The sequence below is a fragment of the Pogona vitticeps genome, chromosome 2 (genome assembly GCF_051106095.1).
Source record: "Pogona vitticeps strain Pit_001003342236 chromosome 2, PviZW2.1, whole genome shotgun sequence".
Classification (NCBI taxonomy): Eukaryota; Metazoa; Chordata; class Lepidosauria; order Squamata; family Agamidae; genus Pogona; species Pogona vitticeps.
Genome location: NC_135784.1, coordinates 221,873,990 through 221,893,465, shown reverse-complemented (window position 1 = coordinate 221,893,465; position 19,476 = coordinate 221,873,990). Strand labels below are relative to the sequence as shown.

Genomic DNA, 19,476 nt, shown 5'->3' with positions numbered 1-19,476 from the left:
GGTGCTCTTAACATAGTTTGATGGAGGGGTTTGAAAAAATTCTACACAATAGCCCTTTTCAACAATGGCTAGGACCCACTTATCGGTTGTTATCTTTTTCCATTCCATCAGGAATGGGAAGAGTCTTGTAGAACTATAGAAGCAATTACGAGTAATGTTTACCCTTTCGTTGCTGTTTACGAAAGGGCTGGCTAGTGCCTTGGTACTGTTGTTGTCTGAAGTGCAGAGGATTGGCCTGTGTTGATTGGTACGATCTGTCCTGAAATTGTTGTTTATGGGAACGAAAGCGTTGATACTGGTAATGTTGTTGATAGAAGGGCTTCTTATAGGAAGGCTTTTGGTATCCGTATGGTTGATACGGCACGTAGGATTTAGCTGTATTCCTCATCTTATGGATGTTCTCCATGATGTCATCTGTTTTGGTATTGAATAGCCCCACGGCATCAAAGGGAGGTCTTCTATTTTAGCCTTGGTATCATTGATAATGTCAGCTGACCGAAATCATGTGTGTCTCTTGACTGCTATCGAAGTTGTCATGAACCTCAATGCTGGGTCTGCGGTGTGCTTTGCCACTACTCTTTGCTGCTTTGCCAGAGTGGTAGCCTCTGTATGTATGTATGTATGTATGTATGTATGTATGTATGTATGTATGTATGTATGTATGTATGTATGTATGTATGTATGTATGTATGTATGTATGTATGTATGTATGTATGTATACTAGCTTGATTTCATAGGTTCAGGCGCTGCTTGCAAAGTATCCAATTCAATGGATGTCTCTGACAGGTGCCCATGGCTGCCTGGTAATTGGAGATCCTGATCAACAGCACTGCCAGAGAGTAAAGTTTTCTCCTCAAAGGGTCAATCTTGCGTCCCTCTCTATTCATTGGGGTCATGAAGGATCTGGTATGGGACTTGTACTGTGTAGATTCGACTACTATGGAATTAGGCGTTGGGTGTTTGGCTAAGAAGTTCAATTCCGAGCCGTGGGTTTAATAGTGATGTTCCACTCTGCATGGAATCAGCAGAGTTGAAGCTGGCTTGTCCCATGATTCTTTCATGAGTTTGAGCAGTGCCGGGATAAGGCTTAAGCTAAGTGGCTCTGTCTTATCCTGTTCAAGATTGTGGAATACAAGGTCCTTCTCCTGTTGCGGAGAGATTTGTGCATCAAGCTGCAGAGTTTTAGCCATGCGTAATATGAGTTGAGTGTATGAAGTGTAGTCCTCTGATGTTGACGGGGGGTGGATGTCTGAAGTGTCTGTGCGGGATTGTTGGCTTTGAGATGCATCCAATGAAGATGAGTCTTCATTACGAGAAGAAACGGAGGCCATAGAGGGTGAAGACTGTAATCCCTCAACGTGTGCCCTTGGTATAGGGTCGACGTCTGATTGTGTAGATGCCGAAAAGGGTTCAGTGTCAAGGCCATGTGGGCCGGAATAAAGTGTGGTTGTGTCAACTGTAGGTCGGCCACTGGCGTGCCTAGATCACTTTTTTTGATAAGGTGATTTCTGGCGCCACCGTCCTTTTTCGAGGTAGAATACCAAGCTGGCGGGGGGTAGATGGGTCCCCTGAAATCATCTTGGTAACCATAGCTATGGTATGGGTATGGATGGTACCAATCAAGGTAGTGGTAGCCATAGTGCGTTGAGCCTTCGGCATGATAACACTGCTCATCATGCCTATGAGGCTGGTATGGAGAGATATGCTTACGCTTCTCCGTCTTCTTTCTTGGAGCGCATTGCACGGTCTCCTCTTCTGATTCAATGTCAATGCCTGCCTGCCCTGAAGATCGAGGGCTCGAATGGGCTATGGCCAGGCTGGAAGGTACATCAGCCTCAAAATGGCCTGAGTTAGGAGACATGTTGAGTACATCATGAGGTGCCTGGGCTGGACGAATTACACGTTCCTCTCTATCCAAAAGCCCAGGGTCCTCTCTTGAAGATTCCATGGGCAATGGGACCGGAGGAAGGGGTGTGGTGGTCGGCATGGCAGTTTTCTTTTGCTTCTTATTTTTGTCTTTTTCCTTTTTCTTTTTTGCAGGGTCGTTGGACCATGCCTGAGCACTGGCAGAGGCTGGTTTGGACACCTTCTGAGAGTCCTTTGGTTTGGTAAGTATAGATGTCAAGCTGGATAAGGATTGTGCAGCCAGACTAGAGACAGTCTTAGCAGCCTCCGGACGAGGAGAATTACACGAAGGAGGGGTCTGCACCTCCATAGTAGGATTCAAAGTCTTTTCGTGGAGAAACGATCTTAATCTCTGCAATCTAAGCTTAATTGCTGACTTAGAGAGGCTCCTGCACGCGTCGGATGACTGAATCTGATGGAATTCTCTGAAGCAAAATAAGCATTTATTGTGCCTGTCCATTAACGGAATCTTATGGAGGCAAACGGAACACCTCTTAAAGCCCTGAGGGGCCATAAAAAGTAGGGGAGATAATAAAAGAGAAATGAGAGGGGAACTCCAAAGGTCAGGGGGGAAAGGCGGGAAGGTGCAAAAAGAACAAAACAAAGGTTCTAATTGCTGCAGGGAAGAGAAAAAAAACAGACTCAAGGTAAAGGAATGAAAAATAAAGATAGCTGTGCTAGAATCACTTTCCTTATCACTTCCTCAAGTCCTACCCCAACGGCGGAAAAAGGAACTGAGGGGAAGGCTGAGGAGGAGGAGCTAGCTCCCTGGGGGGTGGTTAAATTGTTACTCTCTTTTTTTAAGCTCTAGAATCCTCCGAAAATCCTGTGCAGACGCAGAAGAAACCCATTTGTGTACATTCACAGAGGCCACTGTGAAGAACCTACAGGGCCAAGGCTCCCTATATCAGCCAGAGGACCAAATGTAGTCAGACAACTAGGCCATGTTTTTCTATAGCTTCTTTACATTAGGTAGAAACAACAGCGGACAGGAACTAAATAAATTACTTTACCGTATGCATTCATAGCTGCATTCATGAGTTGGCCTGGATATATGATAGTTTGCTATAACGAGTGAAGTAAATTGTAAAATTAAAACGGGGTGAGGGGAGACAGAACTGATAGATATTGTTTCAAAAATATTTATTTAATGCTTTTTTCTCATAAAAAGGCAGAAGTAAATTAATTTACCAAGCCCAAAAGGCATTTTTAAAAAATCTGCAAAACAAAAATAAGAAGCAAATCCAAAACCACAAATATTACTCCACAACTGTATGGTAACAAATTAAAAGGAGTGATTTAAAAAAATTCTAATGCGTCCCACCTCTCAAAGAACTTGTCCTCAAAGCTGTTTTTAAAGCCTTTCCAAGGCCAGCTTTTAAATAACATCGAAATTATTGAGCTCTTAAGCATTTGTTTTCCAATTATTACAATGCTCAACAACTGACTGGAAAAGGGCATGATGGTAACTGAAATCTAGTTACCTAGATGTTTAATTTTTAATTCAAAGAACCCTAAATACTGAGAAATTTCTTTTACTGAATCCTGAAACTTATTTATTTACTTGTTGAAAATATATTTCCCAAAGTCTGATGAGAGATGAATTGATGGCCCATGATCCTTGAACACATTTGAATTTCTACTATATCTAAAGTGCATCTAATGCTGCCACATTTTAGTTCATACTCAGTGGTCAGGGAACAAAGCAAAAAGAATAGGAAAGGGTTTGTGGAACATATTCTCAATGTTTTACTTATTTTCATTACTGAAAATTGTAAGCACCCATGTTCAGTGAAAATAGTGGACTCTGTTACATCTTTAACAGTGTGTTTCTTTCCCCTTTGTTCATTTCACGTTGATTTACTGATGAAATCAAATATTGTACGGAGATAACTGATTAATAAATCTTGGTTATTATGGAAAGTAAAATCCCCCCCCAAAAAATATAAAATTTAACTATAACGAGCAGGTGGCCACCCTTTATCAATATTCCTCTATCAGTGCTCTGGAGATGGAAAGAGTCATGTCTGATTCATTTCTTCTTCCAACTGTCAAGTTGTATGCAAATGTGTGTGAATTATCATTATATCAGATAAGCATAGTTAATACTTTATACTCAGAGACACTAAACAACCTGAAATTCTATTCTGGTTTAAAGAAACAAATGTATACATTAGTTCTTTCACTTAACTCTGTAGTATGTGTCTTCTTAATGTTAATTGTGCCACAGACGGTATGCTTCTCAATTGTGAAAAAACTTTTTCTCTCTCTGAGCAACTGTCATCACTGTACAGTACCAACGTTACTTTTGAAAATATCTTTCTATCACAATGGGCAAAGTTTTCACATCTCCTATCTATACATTAGCTGAATGTATGGTGAGAGGGGCAGAAACATTACCACTGTCTCCTTCCCCAATTTTCGTAAACAGAAAATGTGAAAGGGGCTTCACCATGGGAAGGCCTATGTACTTTGGGGGTGAAGTCCTTCATTCAAAGCATAACCCTCTCCCTCCTTCATCCTGCAGCCCTAAGTGTCATGAGCATTGTAGCAACCCCAGACCTACTGGAGTATATCACACTTTCATTATGCTGCCACCAACCATTCCCTATAAGAAGTCACACAGACTAGGAATGGATTTTAATAAACAAAAGAACAAGGTTTATTGAAATAACAAACAGGGAAGACAAAAGGATCAGGTAAATAGAATGCTGTAACGTGGCTTAGTCTCAATCATATACATACAACAGATTGGTTCACACAGAACACTTTAAAGTAACGCACAGACCCTGAACCTATCAGTTCTGGCTACCTAGATAGAGACCTGAACCTATCAGGTATGTACTAACTGACACACAGTTGTACTCAGTCTGACACACAGACTCCAACTCCTCTCTCCCCACACAAGCTCCAAGCATATATATACAGTACAGCTCCTCCCCCTGATGTCCCGCCTTCCACTCCCCATAGGATGGAACTTTCCCTCCAAACCCATGACAGACAGGTACCATCAGTGCTGTATGTGACACCTCCCCTCTTTATAAGTTGTTTTGCAGGGGAAAAGCTAAAGTGCTTTTCTCCAAAAAACAACCAGGATCAAAACACATAACAGTTATACATTATAACACAATACTATACTTACTTACTCACTCTAGGTCCAACATATCATTTATACATTTAAACATTCATATTTACAATACATTAAGTTACCTTTATTAATACAAACCAAGCATGTTTAATAAACAGGTACATTTAACTTTTGGTCACCAAAATATACATAGTCCATGTTTCTTCGCCGTCTTCACTCTTCGGGTCTTCTTGACAAGGCGTCAGCAACACAGTTCATTGACCCTCTGACCACCTTCACTTCAAAGTCATAATCTTGCAGGTTTAAAGCCCACCTCATAAGTTTACTATTGTGGGTTTTCATTGTCTTTAACCACTGCAGTGGTGAGTGGTCAGTGCACAGAACAAAATGTCTTCCCCAGATGTAAGGTTTGGCCTTCTGAATCGCGTATACTATGGCCAGGCACTCCTTTTCCACGGTTGCCAAATGTCTCTCACCTTTCTGGAGTTTCCTACTCAGGTAGGACACTGGATGCTGGTCACCATTTTCATCCTCCTGGCAAAGAACTGCTCCTACCCCGCTGTTAGACGCATCGGTGTAGATGATGAACTCCCGGTCGAAGTCGGGAGCACGCAGCACTGGATAATGGACGAGCGCCTCCTTCAACCTCTGGAACGCCTCCTCACAGTCGCTGGTCCACGGGATGCGGTCATCAGTCTTCTTCCGCGTCAGATCGGTCAGCGGAGTCGCCATCTCGCTAAACCTCGGGATGAACTTTCTGTAGTAGCCCACCAACCCAAGAAATGATTTGACTTTTTTCTTGGTGTTGGGTCTGGGCCAATCACGAACGGCTTCCATCCTGGCCTCCAGGGGTCCGATCACTCCTCCCCCCACTATGTGACCCAAGTATTTTATTTCTGGGCTACCCAGCTGCAGTTTGTTCTCTTTGCAGGGCCTAGGCCAAAGCACTTCCTCCCCTGGGTTAAAGTGCCTCTCCCTGGCTTTCTGGTCATACCAGGTTTTCTGTCTGACCTTCTGAGCTTGCAGGTTTTCTGCTGCTAGCTCTAGGTTTCTCTTCAGGTCATTCATTAAAGAGTCTATATATGTCACAACATCTTGTGGGTCATCCTGGGTGAACTGCTCCCAATTTTGTTTGATTAAATCAAGTGGACCTTTCACCCTTCTCCCAAACAAAAGTTCAAACGGACTAAACCCGGTACTGGCTTGTGGCACTGATCGATAAGCAAACAAAAGGGATTGCAGCTTCTGGTCCCAATTGTTTGGATTCTCTGCCAAGTAAGCCCTAATCATGCGCATCAGAGTCCCATTGAACTTCTCCGTTAACCCATTACTTTCGGGGTGATAGGCAGTGGTTTCCTTGTGTTTAATTCCACAGATTTGCCATAACCGTTTCATGAGCTTTGATGTAAACGATGTGCCCAAATCTGTGATTATTTCTGAGGCAAATCCCATCCTGGACATATACCCCACCAAGGCATCTGCCACTGTGTTAGTTTCGATGTTAGTCAAGGGTATGGCTTCGGGGTACCTCGTGGCATGGTCCACAATGGTGAGAATGAACCGGTTCCCCCTCTTTGTGGCCTTGGGCAAAGGTCCCACAATATCCACTCCTATACATTTAAACGGGGTGTCAATCACAGGCAAAGGGCACAACTTCGCTTTGGTCCTGTCACGGTTATTCCCCTGCCTCTGACACACATCACATTGTTTACAGAACTCCTTGATCTGCTTCCCTATTTCAGGCCAGTAAAAATTTTGTGTGATTCTCTGCTGTGTTTTGTTCACCCCTAAGTGCGCAGCAAACATGTCAGAGTGTCCCCTTTGTAAGATCATGGGGCGATACTTTTCAGGTACCACTAGCTGACTTCTGATCCCATCTCCCCCTTTTGAGATATTCATCAGGGTCTCTCTATATAAAATTCCCTTTTTCTCGCGAAATCTCGTTGGGGTTTCAGGTGTTAACTGGGTGTCTGTCACCTTTTCAAAACACTTTCGGAGAGTGGCGTCTGCCTTTTGCTCTTGGCCAAATTTGCTGTCTGTGGTTAAGGTTTCTACCACAGCTTCGGGACTACCCTCATCTGCTTCCGCCTCGGGCCCTTCAGTACCCCCCTGAACTGTCCCCGTGGTGGCTTGTGAGTGTGTAATCACTAGCACCCGTTTCACATGTTCAGCCAGGTCATTTCCCACGAGCACGGCTGCTGGCAGAGTCGATGAAATCGCTAGCCGCCAAACTCCCCTCCAGCCTTGAAAGCTCACAGGTACCTCAGCTACTGGCAGTGAGATCACCTGCCCCTCAATCCCTGCCACCTTCAAGCTCTCATTTGGGATTATATACTTCCTAGGAATAATGTCTGGATGGCACAGGGTCACCTGAGAACAAGTATCCCTTAGCCCCCTATACTGATGGTCAAGTATTCCTATGTCCACCCCTGCGGTCTCAAACAATTGCGAATCTGTCCTCACTAGTAAGCAGCGCTTGACCTCTACAAGAGGACCATTTTCCCCAGCCTGATCAGCAGATGTAACTGTTCCAGATTGAGTAGCCATGGCAACAGGCTCCCTCAGTGGCAAGGAGCTTTGCTCTGTCTGGACACAGAACACAGCTTTTGGCTTGGTTCCACTCAAATCATGAGGCACATTTCCCTTTAGCTGCTTCCATTTCTCACACTCTGAGATTAGATGGCCCTTTCCCTGACAGAAATAACATTTTCTGCTGTACTTGGAGTCTTTCTCCTCTGGTTTTGGTTTTCCCTCCAAAATCTGGTTCCCGGACTGGCTCTGCCCAGAAGTTTTATCAACAAAATGGCCGCCCATTTTTGGCGGGCTCTGAACTAACCCTTTGGAGTACTTGGGGTCCCATGTTTCCCTCATGTTTTCTTCAGAATAATTCAGGTTTTGATGTTTCATGTCTGAGGGCTTCCCTTCACCATTATTGTTATTACTATTTCTACTCATTATCTCCAGCTTCTTCAGCTCAAACGCCATTTTCTCTCTCTCCAATTCAAATTGTCTTCGCCTCTCCCTTTCCTGTTTCTCTTCCTTTTCCCTTTCAAACGCCATTCTTTCTCTCTCTAATCTTTCCTCCATTTCCCTCACCCTCAGTTCATGCTGTTGGGCTAGGAGCATTTTTCTGAGTTCTGGGGTCAGTTCTCCCGTGTTCTCATCCTGCACTGAGCCAAATTCCTCCTCAGAACCTTGGTCTACCTGTGGTTCTCTCACTTCACCCATTTCTGCCATTTGGCTTCGAGTCAAGGGCATAATCTCCCCAGAACAGGCTGCCTTCAAAAGTCAAGCCTCAAAATAAAGCGACGACTTTTTTCCTTTTGCCTCAGAAACAGCCTTCTATAGATTGCTGCTGTTCCTTCAGCACTAACTTGCAACTGTTGTCAGGCAGAATTCACCCCCTCTGCTAGGCCTCTCAGCAGACAGGCTAGATCACTGTTACTTCACACAGCTTTGCCTCAGCCCTTTCCCGCCAAAACGGGTTGCCTCAGAGCTCCCTAATCTAGTCTCCCCAATCTGAGTTGGCACGTTCTTCCACTAGCGTACCTCCCCGTGAGGTAAGCCTAGAAGATTACCTACGCGCCCTCAGATTGTCCCTGACTAGACCCCCCTTGCTCTGGGCACACTTGCCAAGGCTTTGCTGGACCACTGGACAACTGGACTAGTCGTATCCCACACGCTGGACACCAATCAATGTAGCAACCCCAGACCTACTGGAGTATATCACACTTTCATTATGCTGCCACCAACCATTCCCTATAAGAAGTCACACAGACTAGGAATGGATTTTAATAAACAAAAGAACAAGGTTTATTGAAATAACAAACAGGGAAAACAAAAGGATCAGGTAAATAGAATGCTGTAACGTGGCTTAGTCTCAATCATATACATACAACAGATTGGTTCACACAGAACACTTTAAAGTAACGCACAGACCCTGAACCTATCAGTTCTGGCTACCTAGATAGAGACCTGAACCTATCAGGTATGTACTAACTGACACACAGTTGTACTCAGTCTGACACACAGACTCCAACTCCTCTCTCCCCACACAAGCTCCAAGCATATATATACAGCACAGCTCCTCCCCCTGATGTCCCGCCTTCCACTCCCCATAGGATGGAACTTTCCCTCCAAACCCATGACAGACAGGTACCATCAGTGCTGTATGTGACAAGCATTTCCCAAAATTTTGTCTAAAGCAGGTTTTGGGGGGGCATTTGCAGTGGGAAGGGGGGAGTCATTCACTCTTATGTTATATCCCTCTGTTATCTCAGTGTTGTGTATAGTCCTTAATTATACACACAGAGATGTCCTTTTCATACTTTCCACAGCATATGCTGAGGTTTGGTGCAGGACTACAAACTTAATCCCATTCCATGCTCTACACAAGTAGCATGGATGATGCAGGGCCAGTTATTTCCAGCTCACAAATTTGATGAGGATAACACTGGAAGGGATGGCTTTGTAAGCCATCTCAAGCTCCCCATAGAGGAAAGGTGTATTAAACTATAATTAAAACAATTAAAAATGTAAAGAACCTGTATTTGATTCTCCCCAACTACTCACACAATTATGTTTAGCTTATCTGATTAACAAGATGAGTTTAGAACTGAATTTCAATAACAATAAAGTCAAATGTATCCACAGTATATGCAGCTAGGCGTTTTATTTATGATTATGAAATTTTAAGAGAAGTATCGTTCCTTAAGTACCAAGGCTCCAATCCTGAGCACACTTTCCTGGTGATAAGTTCCAGTGAATGTAGCTAAACGTTACTATAAAACTTTTTGGTCATCTAACTAACACACTGGTTCTTAACCTTGGGTTACTCAGGAATGTTGGACTCCAACTCCCAGAAGCCTTCACCACCAGCTGTGCTGGCTGGGGTTTCTGGGAGTTGTAGTTCAAAAACACCTGAGTAACAAAGGTTAAGAACCACTGATCTAACACAAAATCAGCAAAATGGAGCTGTGGCCATTATCAAGTCTAGTACCTCTGCATCTTCTGTAGCTTCAAACAATATTAATATTATTGAATTAGATGAGACTGATTATTGAGTTTTGTGGTCTCTTGTTGTCAACAGTACATTATAAAACCAATGTTAAATACTTTATATACAGGTCTCCCTACAGTATATTAGAAAAACAGTGCATATTTCATGTGTTATAGTTTAGTAGCCACATATGCATGAGACAATTAAATAATTTATCAGATGCTCAGAAGTGCGATATATATCAGTGAACTTTTGAATACTTGCAAGGTACAATCTTAATCTATTAGCCTTTTTAAAAAAGTGTAGGAAGTGTACATATCAATATAACTAGGACAGACTCAAGAAGAGGGCAATTAACTAACAGGGATTTCTTCTTCTACACAAAATGTTCTTTAATAATGCCACGAACCGACTATAACTTACTACGTTCTGTTGTTTTATTTCACTGTTTGCCTGTTCTAAATGAAACTTGTTCATATATAGCTGCAAAGAAGGCTAGAATATTAAAATTGTCTCTTGCCTTTGGACAAGTTGCAGTCATTGAAATACATATTGGTGTATCTCAAATACCTTTTTATCTTTGCAATCTAATTGGTGAGCCTGAGGAGTGAAGTCTCAATAACATCAAAGAACAACAGGGGTGGGGATTTACAATTGGTATATCAAAATAAATAAAAATAAATCTTCACTTCTTTTGTTTTTTTTCAGGTGAGACTGAAAAATGAAAGTTCTTTCCTACCCAGTGAAATTACAAGAATTTCTGGGTTCTATTCACATTCTGGGACTTCCTTTGCAAAACATATATGAAAATGGCATTTATGCGGAGGGGAGATTTTGTGCAGAATGCAAGATTTCTATAAGAAGTACAAGGGGTTTTGTACAAAATAATGAGTATGTGCTGCTGGTGACACAAAAATTCTAATGCTGCTGGAGAAAAAAAAGCATTGAATATTTTTGCTGTTCAGCAGGAGTGAATAGTTAATAGTAAACAGTTCTTTCAATAGGGCATCTGTAGAGACTGAAGATAACCCTTTTTATATTTCTTTAATTTTCCAAATATTTGGTACATCTTTATATCATAAATTGTGCCAAAAGCAATGATATTAAAGTGTGAAATCCATGTTGTTTGTGCCAGCTTGAAAATTAGTTCAGTATTACCCAAAGAACATATAAATCATCATTATGCTTCACTGTTTTATTTTGTATTAATTTATTATTTATATTATTTTGAAAATCATTTATTTAATTTCTTATTTATTTAATTTTATTTCTCTCCATCTTTTAAAAAATGTACCACTGTGCAAAGTGGGGGGGGGGAGGGCAGAGACAGTGGTTGATAAGTTACCCCAGTCTTTTCAGTTTCTGCCGTGAAAACAGCTGACAAAGGCTTCTGTCGTGAACTGTGACATCTGGCATCAGTAAAGGATTAGCATAATTTTGAGTCATTTATCTCATGTTTCTGTAGTAGATCTGGATGCTCCCTACACAGGCTTTATCTCCTTAGCAGTAGCAGTGCAATCATTTCTTCCTGAGTGGACCCTTTTTGTATTTTAGTTATGTATTCTCGATTATTTTAGTTATGTTTACTTCTAAACTGTTAGGCTTCATTGCTGCTGTATGTATTTTACCAATTTTGAACCTTATACCTCATGAAATGGAGGTTGCTGAGTTCTTTGCATGGGACTGAAGGTTCAGAACCCTCATCAGGTACATAAGAAGAAGAAAAGTCTTATGTCAACAAACTTTTAAAGAGTATTAAACAGCATAGTAATACAGCAAATTAGTATGGAATTTTCCTCTATTTTCATGGAGACACAAAATCAGAACAACTGTTTGATAGGTATGTATATAATTGAAGACGAGCAGAGGGATGAGCAGGGCGCAGGAAATCAGAAGGAGGAGCCGACAGTGTCAGTAAGAAGTTACCGTAGAGCTTGGAAAGTTACCTTTTAAAAATAATTTGTTATATAATTCATTGAAGTAAAGCTCCCTCCCCAAAGGAACTTATCACTATTAACACTACAAAGGGGGAAAAAAGCAGCTTGCTGAGCTACTTATTGTTTGGTGTTTTTTTTCATTAGTTCTGTTCCCTTACATATACTGAGGATAAGCAGTAGGGTCATAGCAAGGGGTTGGGTTAAATTTGCGTATCTGGTATTTCTGGAATTCACTGAGAATTGTAATTCCTCCTGAACTGACAACTAGAGCATGTTATTCATACTTCCCGAAGGATTTGGGATTTTTTTTACACAGCACAGTGGCTGTCTTTTTTAAAAAAGCCCCACTACCTACCCACCACCACAGCTTGACCCCCACCCCCTTTCCACTACCTCATTGCCTCCCTACCTTTTCCTCCTTCCATCGCCTCTGCCATTTTGAGAGAACTCCTCAGGCTGGTGGCCCCTCTCTCTCTCTCTCTCTCTCTCTCTCTCTCTCTCTCTGTGTGTGTGTGTGTGTGTGTGTGTGTCTTCAGATGAAGATCAAGATTCAGGAAGTACAGGCCTTCACAGACCACATAAACACAGTGAACCCAAATATCAAGTTCACCAGGGAAGACACCAAAGACAACCAGCTGGCTTTTCTGGACTCTGCAGTCATCATAGGATCCAACAACAGCTTAGGAATAGAAAGCTACAGAAAACCTACACACACTGATCAATACCTGTGGTACAAATCTCATCACCCATTGCAAGGCAGTGGGTAATGAGAGGCAGAGGATTGTCCACCCAAAAGACCAAACACCAAAACATAACAGGAGAAATATAATATACATGGCGCAATGCACAGAGGAGTGTTCAGAGCTCCACAATGGAGAAACCAAACAGCCACTAAACAGGAGAATGGCCCAGCACAGGAGGAGCAACGGCTCAGGACCTCAATCAGCTGTGTTCCTTCATCTGAAGTACAAAGGACACTCATTTGATGACCAAGATGTACTCATTCTGGACTGAGAAGATAGGTGGTTTGAGAGAGGGGTCAGGGAGGTCATGCATGTGCATATAGAAAATACCTCACTCAGCAGGGATGGCAGCCTTGGATCCAATCTGTCTCATATTTATCATGCTGCCCTTTCATCCATCCCCAGAAAGATCAGGACCACACACCAGAAAGATCACGGTTAATGACTGTTAACAACCCATCACACTGGGTGGAGAAGGACTGCAGAAGTGGGATTTTCCCTCACCCCTAGTTCTTTGTCCTTCTAAGGAGTCTATTCAGACCAGGGTGAAGTGAAACCAACATGGCGAATATATCAGGGGTCTCCTACCAATTCTCCTCCAACCGAAAAAGCTACTTGGATGAGTAGGAAACATTTAAACCTAGTAAGAAAGAAGTCCAGTTGCCATGACTCAACTTCCATATTTGTTATGTTGTGTGCCATAAAGTTGGAACTAGCTTATAATGACCCTTACAAGGCTTTCAGGGTGAGTAAAAAATTTAAGGAGTGATTTTACCAGTTCCACTCCTCAGTGAGTTCCCATGGCACAGCCATGATTTGAACCCAAGTTTCTGAAGTCGTAGTCCATCACCTTATTCACTACACTACACAGGGTACCCTGTATGAATGCTTATTATTTAACAAATCACTACTTGCTCTGAATCTTATGTACCAGAGATACTTTTATATTTTTAGGTGGACTTTAGGGTTGGTATATCTCACTACAATAGCTAGTTTTGACTTATGTAGCTAGGTACATATAAAGAAGAAGGTATTTCTGCTTTCTGCAGATATGATATGTGGTGGGACCAGATTAACTCAAGATATTTCAAAAGAGATCTGGTCTCGGTGAACTAGCTGAGTAAACTGCTCAGTAACTCTAGGGAATCAGTGTCTTGTAGTCAGGGGTCCCCAACCCCCAGTCTGCAGCCTAGTGCCAGTCCATGGGCTTCCTTGCACTGGGCTGCAGACACGGATCTCTGCCTCCCCGGCATGGTGGACGTGTTGCACTTATGTAGGGTACTTCACAGGTACTTCACAGCAATTAAAAGGATGTAATTAAATAATGGGGGGCACCTAGAAACTGGGACCCAATATGGTGCAGTGGATAAAATATTAATCTAGGACTCAGCAGATCTAGATTCAAATCTCCATCACGCTATGGAAACTCATTGGTGTCTCCGAGTTCCAATTGTAAACTACAGTATTCATTGAATATCTCGTATATCCTGTGAAAACCCTATTAGGTTTCCCATAAGTTGGTCGTGGCTTGACTACACATAATAACATGTGGAAGCTATGATCAAAAGGTCTTAACCGACCAAATAGGCGGGATATAAATAAAATAAATAAATAAAATAAAAATATTCCTTTTCTTTTGCAAGATTTAGCTACTTCCCCAAATTCATTCCAGTTTGATTTTTCTATTCCCAAGTTTTGTTCAAAAGAATAATAAAAAATAAAAACAACATGAGAAAACCTAGGGATATGTTGTAGCTACCAAAATTCTTTTCACAGGAAGTAGTTCCAAATATCAGCAACACTAAGGGGGAGTTATATAACACTGTGGGTGCACTAGTTTTAATTGCCACTCCACATTTAATATAGAATAGCAAGCATGTGTAGCCCAAAGCTTTGTGGTTTTAGCCACAAAGTAACCTCAAAAGCTATGCCAAAACGAAAGCCTTGTCTGAATCCACATATGAACCATATGAACATCCTTCAAGATATGCGGGTTGCAGAAATACAGATTTATACAAGAAATTGTTACTTTCTCAGTTCTTCCCAATCTCATGTATGGAACATTTAAGATCCTGAGAATGGTGAATCACATTTATTAGGGCTATGAAAGATTCTCACAAAATTACTAATTCTTGCAGAATGACTCATCACTCCTGTTTAATTTTTTACCTCCAACTTTGGAAGAGTACAGGAGATTTCAGCAATCCACAGAAATGTCTCCACCTTTTCCCATTATGAAAGAAAGCACACAAATACAGCAAATAAGGACTGGCTGATTGATCCAAAGGATGCAAACAAGTGATTCAATGCTTTTCATTTTAAAAGACTATTCAATCAGGCAGGAGCTATCCCCCCCCTTTTTTTTCCTTTTCCCCTTTTTCAATTTCAGCAATTTACACAATGTAATTTGCCCCGAAATTGACCTTACCAGTGTGGGAACTGTACTGTATCACCAATGCCAGCAGTAAAAATCTCACTGTCCTACAGGCAAGAGATTTCGTAGTTGGGAACAAAACCATTGAGGAAGTAAAAGAAAATTAAAGAGATAGGAAAATAGGTAGAAAAGCGGTTGTGAACGCCTCAACAGATAGGAGGTACCTTCGGTCAGTAATATGTATAGAACTCCCAGGGATGGGATACTCGCTGTGAAGTCAGACTTAAGTTGCTCTGATGACTCAACTCAGGCTTGACTTTGGCTTTTTTCCAATGACTTTTTCCAAGACTTAACTCGTACCTCGGAACCCACCCACTCCCTTCCCTTTTTTTTCTTCTGGGAGAAAAAAGCTTATTTTTAATAGAGATTTGAACTTTGGGCTTGGGACTCAAGGCTTGGTACTAAAGACTCAGATTCAGACTTGGGACTTGGCACCAAAGATTTGGACTCATACTTGGGACCTGGACCCAAAGACTTGACAACATCCTGAGGCACCGAGAAATATCTGATGAAGAGAAGCACAAAAAATTAACTGACATGCATCCAGGATTGCCCTGGACTGAGAGGAACTGATGCAGACCACAGCTGTCTCTTAAACATCTGTCCCAAACCAGAAGCATTCCCTTCTACTTCTGTCAAAAGCTGGTTCACAATGCGGCAGTCTACAGCCAGGACCACAATCCCTATCCAATGTGTAAGAGTGTGGCTAGTTTCTGAATTGCTCTTTTTTTCCAATCCAGTCCTAGAAATCTAGCACTAAATAACAGTAATGAAACACTGCTTCCAAAATCCAAGCTCTTCTCAGAAAAAGAACAAACTGCTGCACAAAAGCTGTTTGAAGTATATGAACTTTTCTTAACGTTCCAGAGACAGAGCCAATATGAAGCAATGATACCAGTGCACCCAGCATAATTAATAAAATGCTGTCTGCCACTGTACCTGGCACACATCCCTTATTAAGAAAGGTCATCCCCATCTAGTATCTTTCAAACATATTTAATTACACAGTAATAAAAAGAAAAAAACTTATAGAATTGAAAGCTATTTCAGTAGACATTATGCACACTATATGTGCTTAACATATCAATGCTGTGTCCCTGTCCAGGCTGTACAATGGGAAGACATGCTCCAAGTAGTCATCCTTAAGTACACAAGTGCAAGGTGTGCATCATGGTTACCATCTGCTTGTCAAGGACTCCAGGACCTAAATGCTTTCCCAAACTTGCCACAGGAAAATCATTAACTGAAACTGAGGGCAAGCAAAGCACACACTTGATCACTGAACCACAACCCTTCTCTAGTCATTGGAACCTATATATTTTCTTATGCAAACATCAGCCACTGTGTATAATCTAAATACAGTATGTAGTAATTATGGTTTCTCCAATTCAGCTCATGAGGTCTGCATCCTTAAAAACAAAAACAATTATGAGAGATAAATCTCTAAATGAATTGGTTACTTAAATTAAAAGTGCAAGTAGCAACTGCTTCATTTGAACATTTCAGAGAAAGAACGAGGAAGTAAAGTTTGAGAGACCTAAGTTTCCTCTCCTTGCATGTTTGGGAACTGGCCAAAAAGGTGGGTGGCAGAAAACATACCTCTGTCTATACTGCCTGAAAATATCTTACGATTATGCTGACTTTCAGACAGTTACATACAGTAGGCTAGTTATAAGAATCTTAATATAACTTAAATTGGAAAGGACAACCAGGAACAGTATGGTTTCAATAAAAAGAAAAAAAGGACAATATGACCATTTGGGGCACCTCCAATTCTGGCCAGGTATCTACTGAACTACTTGAATTGCCAGTTATTACCAGCTCCTGCCACCCCTGTTGATGGTTACTCCTTTCTCCTTGCTGCTCTCAATCTGATTCTTTACCATACTGTTCTTGCTTTTTTTTCAAAGATAGCTTTTAAAGCCTTGCCCAGCTTAGCTCTAAGAGAACCTGGATGGGCCCAGGATAACCTCTTCCCTTATCAGTCTGATCACACACTAAGATCTGATGGAAGACCCTTCTTTATGTCCCATGGCAGAGCCATGACTGACCAGCACAGGATGAAGGGTGTCCTCGGTGGCTCCATTTCACCTATGGAATTCTTCAACCCAAGAGGTTCTGCTGGCCCCTTTTTAAAACGCTATTTTATTGTATGGCAAGTGTCTTCCTGTTTAGACAAGTCCTGGTTTTATTAGTTTTATTTAATGTTTTTATCTACTATAGCTGCCTTTTGAGCAGTAATTTTATTGCAGTTTATTGGTGTCAATTGTTTTTAGCTGTTAATTATTTCAGAAGTCACTCACTACCCTGCGTGGTGTAGTAGCACCCAGCTCCATTTCTCCTTTCCATCTAAACCCAACAGAATTTTTCTAAATAGGGCTGTGCATTATATATTGGCCCGAATGCTAAAACACTAATTGAACCTGGACTATCTGTGTATTTCTATGGCAATCATACGGCATAGCAAATTGCCTGAGTGCACCCATGGGGCAGAATGGTACTCTGCCCCTGTATCTCTCAGTTAATTCATTTTTATTTGGTTAAAATGTTAAAATAAACATGATGAAACATAATTAAAAAGAAAGGGAAATCAAAGATATCAATACCTTAACAAGGAACAGGCTGAGCTGGTACCAACAGAGAGACAGACAGCTTGATTCTGCAAAGAAGGCCAAGAAATGCTGAGACACCGAATGAAATCACTTGGTTGAACATTTCCTTGCAGTTACAGCTGCTACTGGTAGAATCTGGCTTAAGTGTAGTTCAAAGAAGGATGTGCACTGGGGAGCATGCATAGTGTGGGCCTTGTGTTCTTTAGTTTTCTTTCCTTTTTTAAAAAAAATATTATAAGTTAATACACTATTAGGACAAAATGTGCGCATATGTGTTTGAGTATCTCAATTCTTATATGGGCTTGGAGTAATTAGGTCAAAACTTCACATTAGAACATTACAGCCTGCATGAAGGATTGTATCCTACCACACAAGCCTGCCTTGTTCTAATACTTTCAGAAACAATCTTCCTCTCCATTCTATTTACTCTCACAGGAACATTTGGTTGGACACTAGAAGAAGACCTGAACAGTGTCTGCTCCAAAACTGTGCCAAGGGAAACTACTAGGATGGCCTCCCGCCTTTTGTCCTTCTAGATAGCCAAAAACCTTTTCATTGACAAAAGCATCCAGCAGTTGATCTGCTACTGAAAAGGGGCTTATTCAACAGAATGGTATCACATTTTCATCCCTCCTACTTTTTTGCTAGGTGTATTTTCCAAGTTCTTTTAAACTCAGTAGAGATACAATAGTGTATCACCCCATCTGGAAAAGTTACTACTAAGTCCAAGATACAATGAACAGAAGTTACACAAGTTACAGCCTGGTCCAAGACTGGAAATGCTGGCATTTTTAAAGTTGTAGTCCAAAAAAGTAACTTTTTTATGTTTCTAGTATTTATAATACTTCCCTTTAAAAAGAACTGCTTAGGAAAAATCTAATTAAGAGCACAGAAGCAAAATTAGCAAAAAAATATTGGTCAACCCTTTCCCTGTCTCACTGTTTTCCTCACCCAAGTGATTTCTCTGAAAGGTTCCAATGCATATATTTGGGCTTAAGATGTGATTAGCATCTGAGACTAATATGTGTTTGGAAACAGGTTTGTTATATAGGAAGTCTTATCAGCAGACAAGCGCAGTAGTCCCCACAAGAAAGTGCATGTAGCAGCCCTGTTTCCGTTCATGGGGTTTTCTTGGCAAAAGATACTAGAATGGCTTGCCAGTTTCTGTTCCAGGTGGATTGTGTTTAGTCAGAACTCTCCACTATGACCTGTCCATCTTGGGTGGCCCTGCACGGCATAGCCCATAACTTCTCTGAATTACTCAAGCCCTTTCACCACAACAAGGCAGCAATCCATGAAGGGGTACTTGATGTTGGGAAAGTGTGATAGCAAGAGGAGAAAGGGACGACAGAAGACAAGATGGCTTGGCAGTGTCATCCAAGCTACCAACATGAATTTGACCCAACTCTGGGAGGCAGTGGAAGACAGGAGGGCCTGGTGTGCTCTGGTTCATGGGGTCATGAAGAGTCGGACATGACTTAACAACTAAATGACTAAACAACAACAAGCAACCCTTAGTATTGGCTTTCCAGAGAATGAAGGCAGCAGCTATGTTTTCCCTGTGTTGCCCTATTTATCCAGTGTCAAAAACTCTTGTTGATTGCCAAACAAGGGGAGGGATGCCAAATTGTAAAGTGGAAAGTACAAGTAACTTCCATTCCTCCCCTTACTTTTAGCCCATGGGTGCATGGTTTTTAGTGTGAGTGTTGATATATGTTTCATTAGTCTTTCAAGTGAATTCTTCCAGGAATTTTTTTA

At 41.5% G+C, this 19,476-nt stretch overlaps 1 protein-coding gene across 12 annotated transcripts in view; it reads right to left on the bottom strand.

Annotated features, from left to right (window-relative positions):
- The window catches only part of BNC2 (basonuclin zinc finger protein 2), a 651,492-nt gene that overhangs the window by 433,290 nt on the left and 198,726 nt on the right, over positions 1–19,476 (bottom strand). Inside the window, exon 3 of one of the 12 annotated variants that reach the window (XR_012084291.2) lies at positions 10,853–17,933. The exons of the other annotated variants lie outside the window; for them this stretch is intronic. The gene's annotated coding sequence lies outside the window, so the exon portion shown is untranslated. Of the gene's footprint in view, positions 1–10,852; positions 17,934–19,476 lie in introns of those variants that run through there. 12 annotated transcript variants of the gene reach the window in all.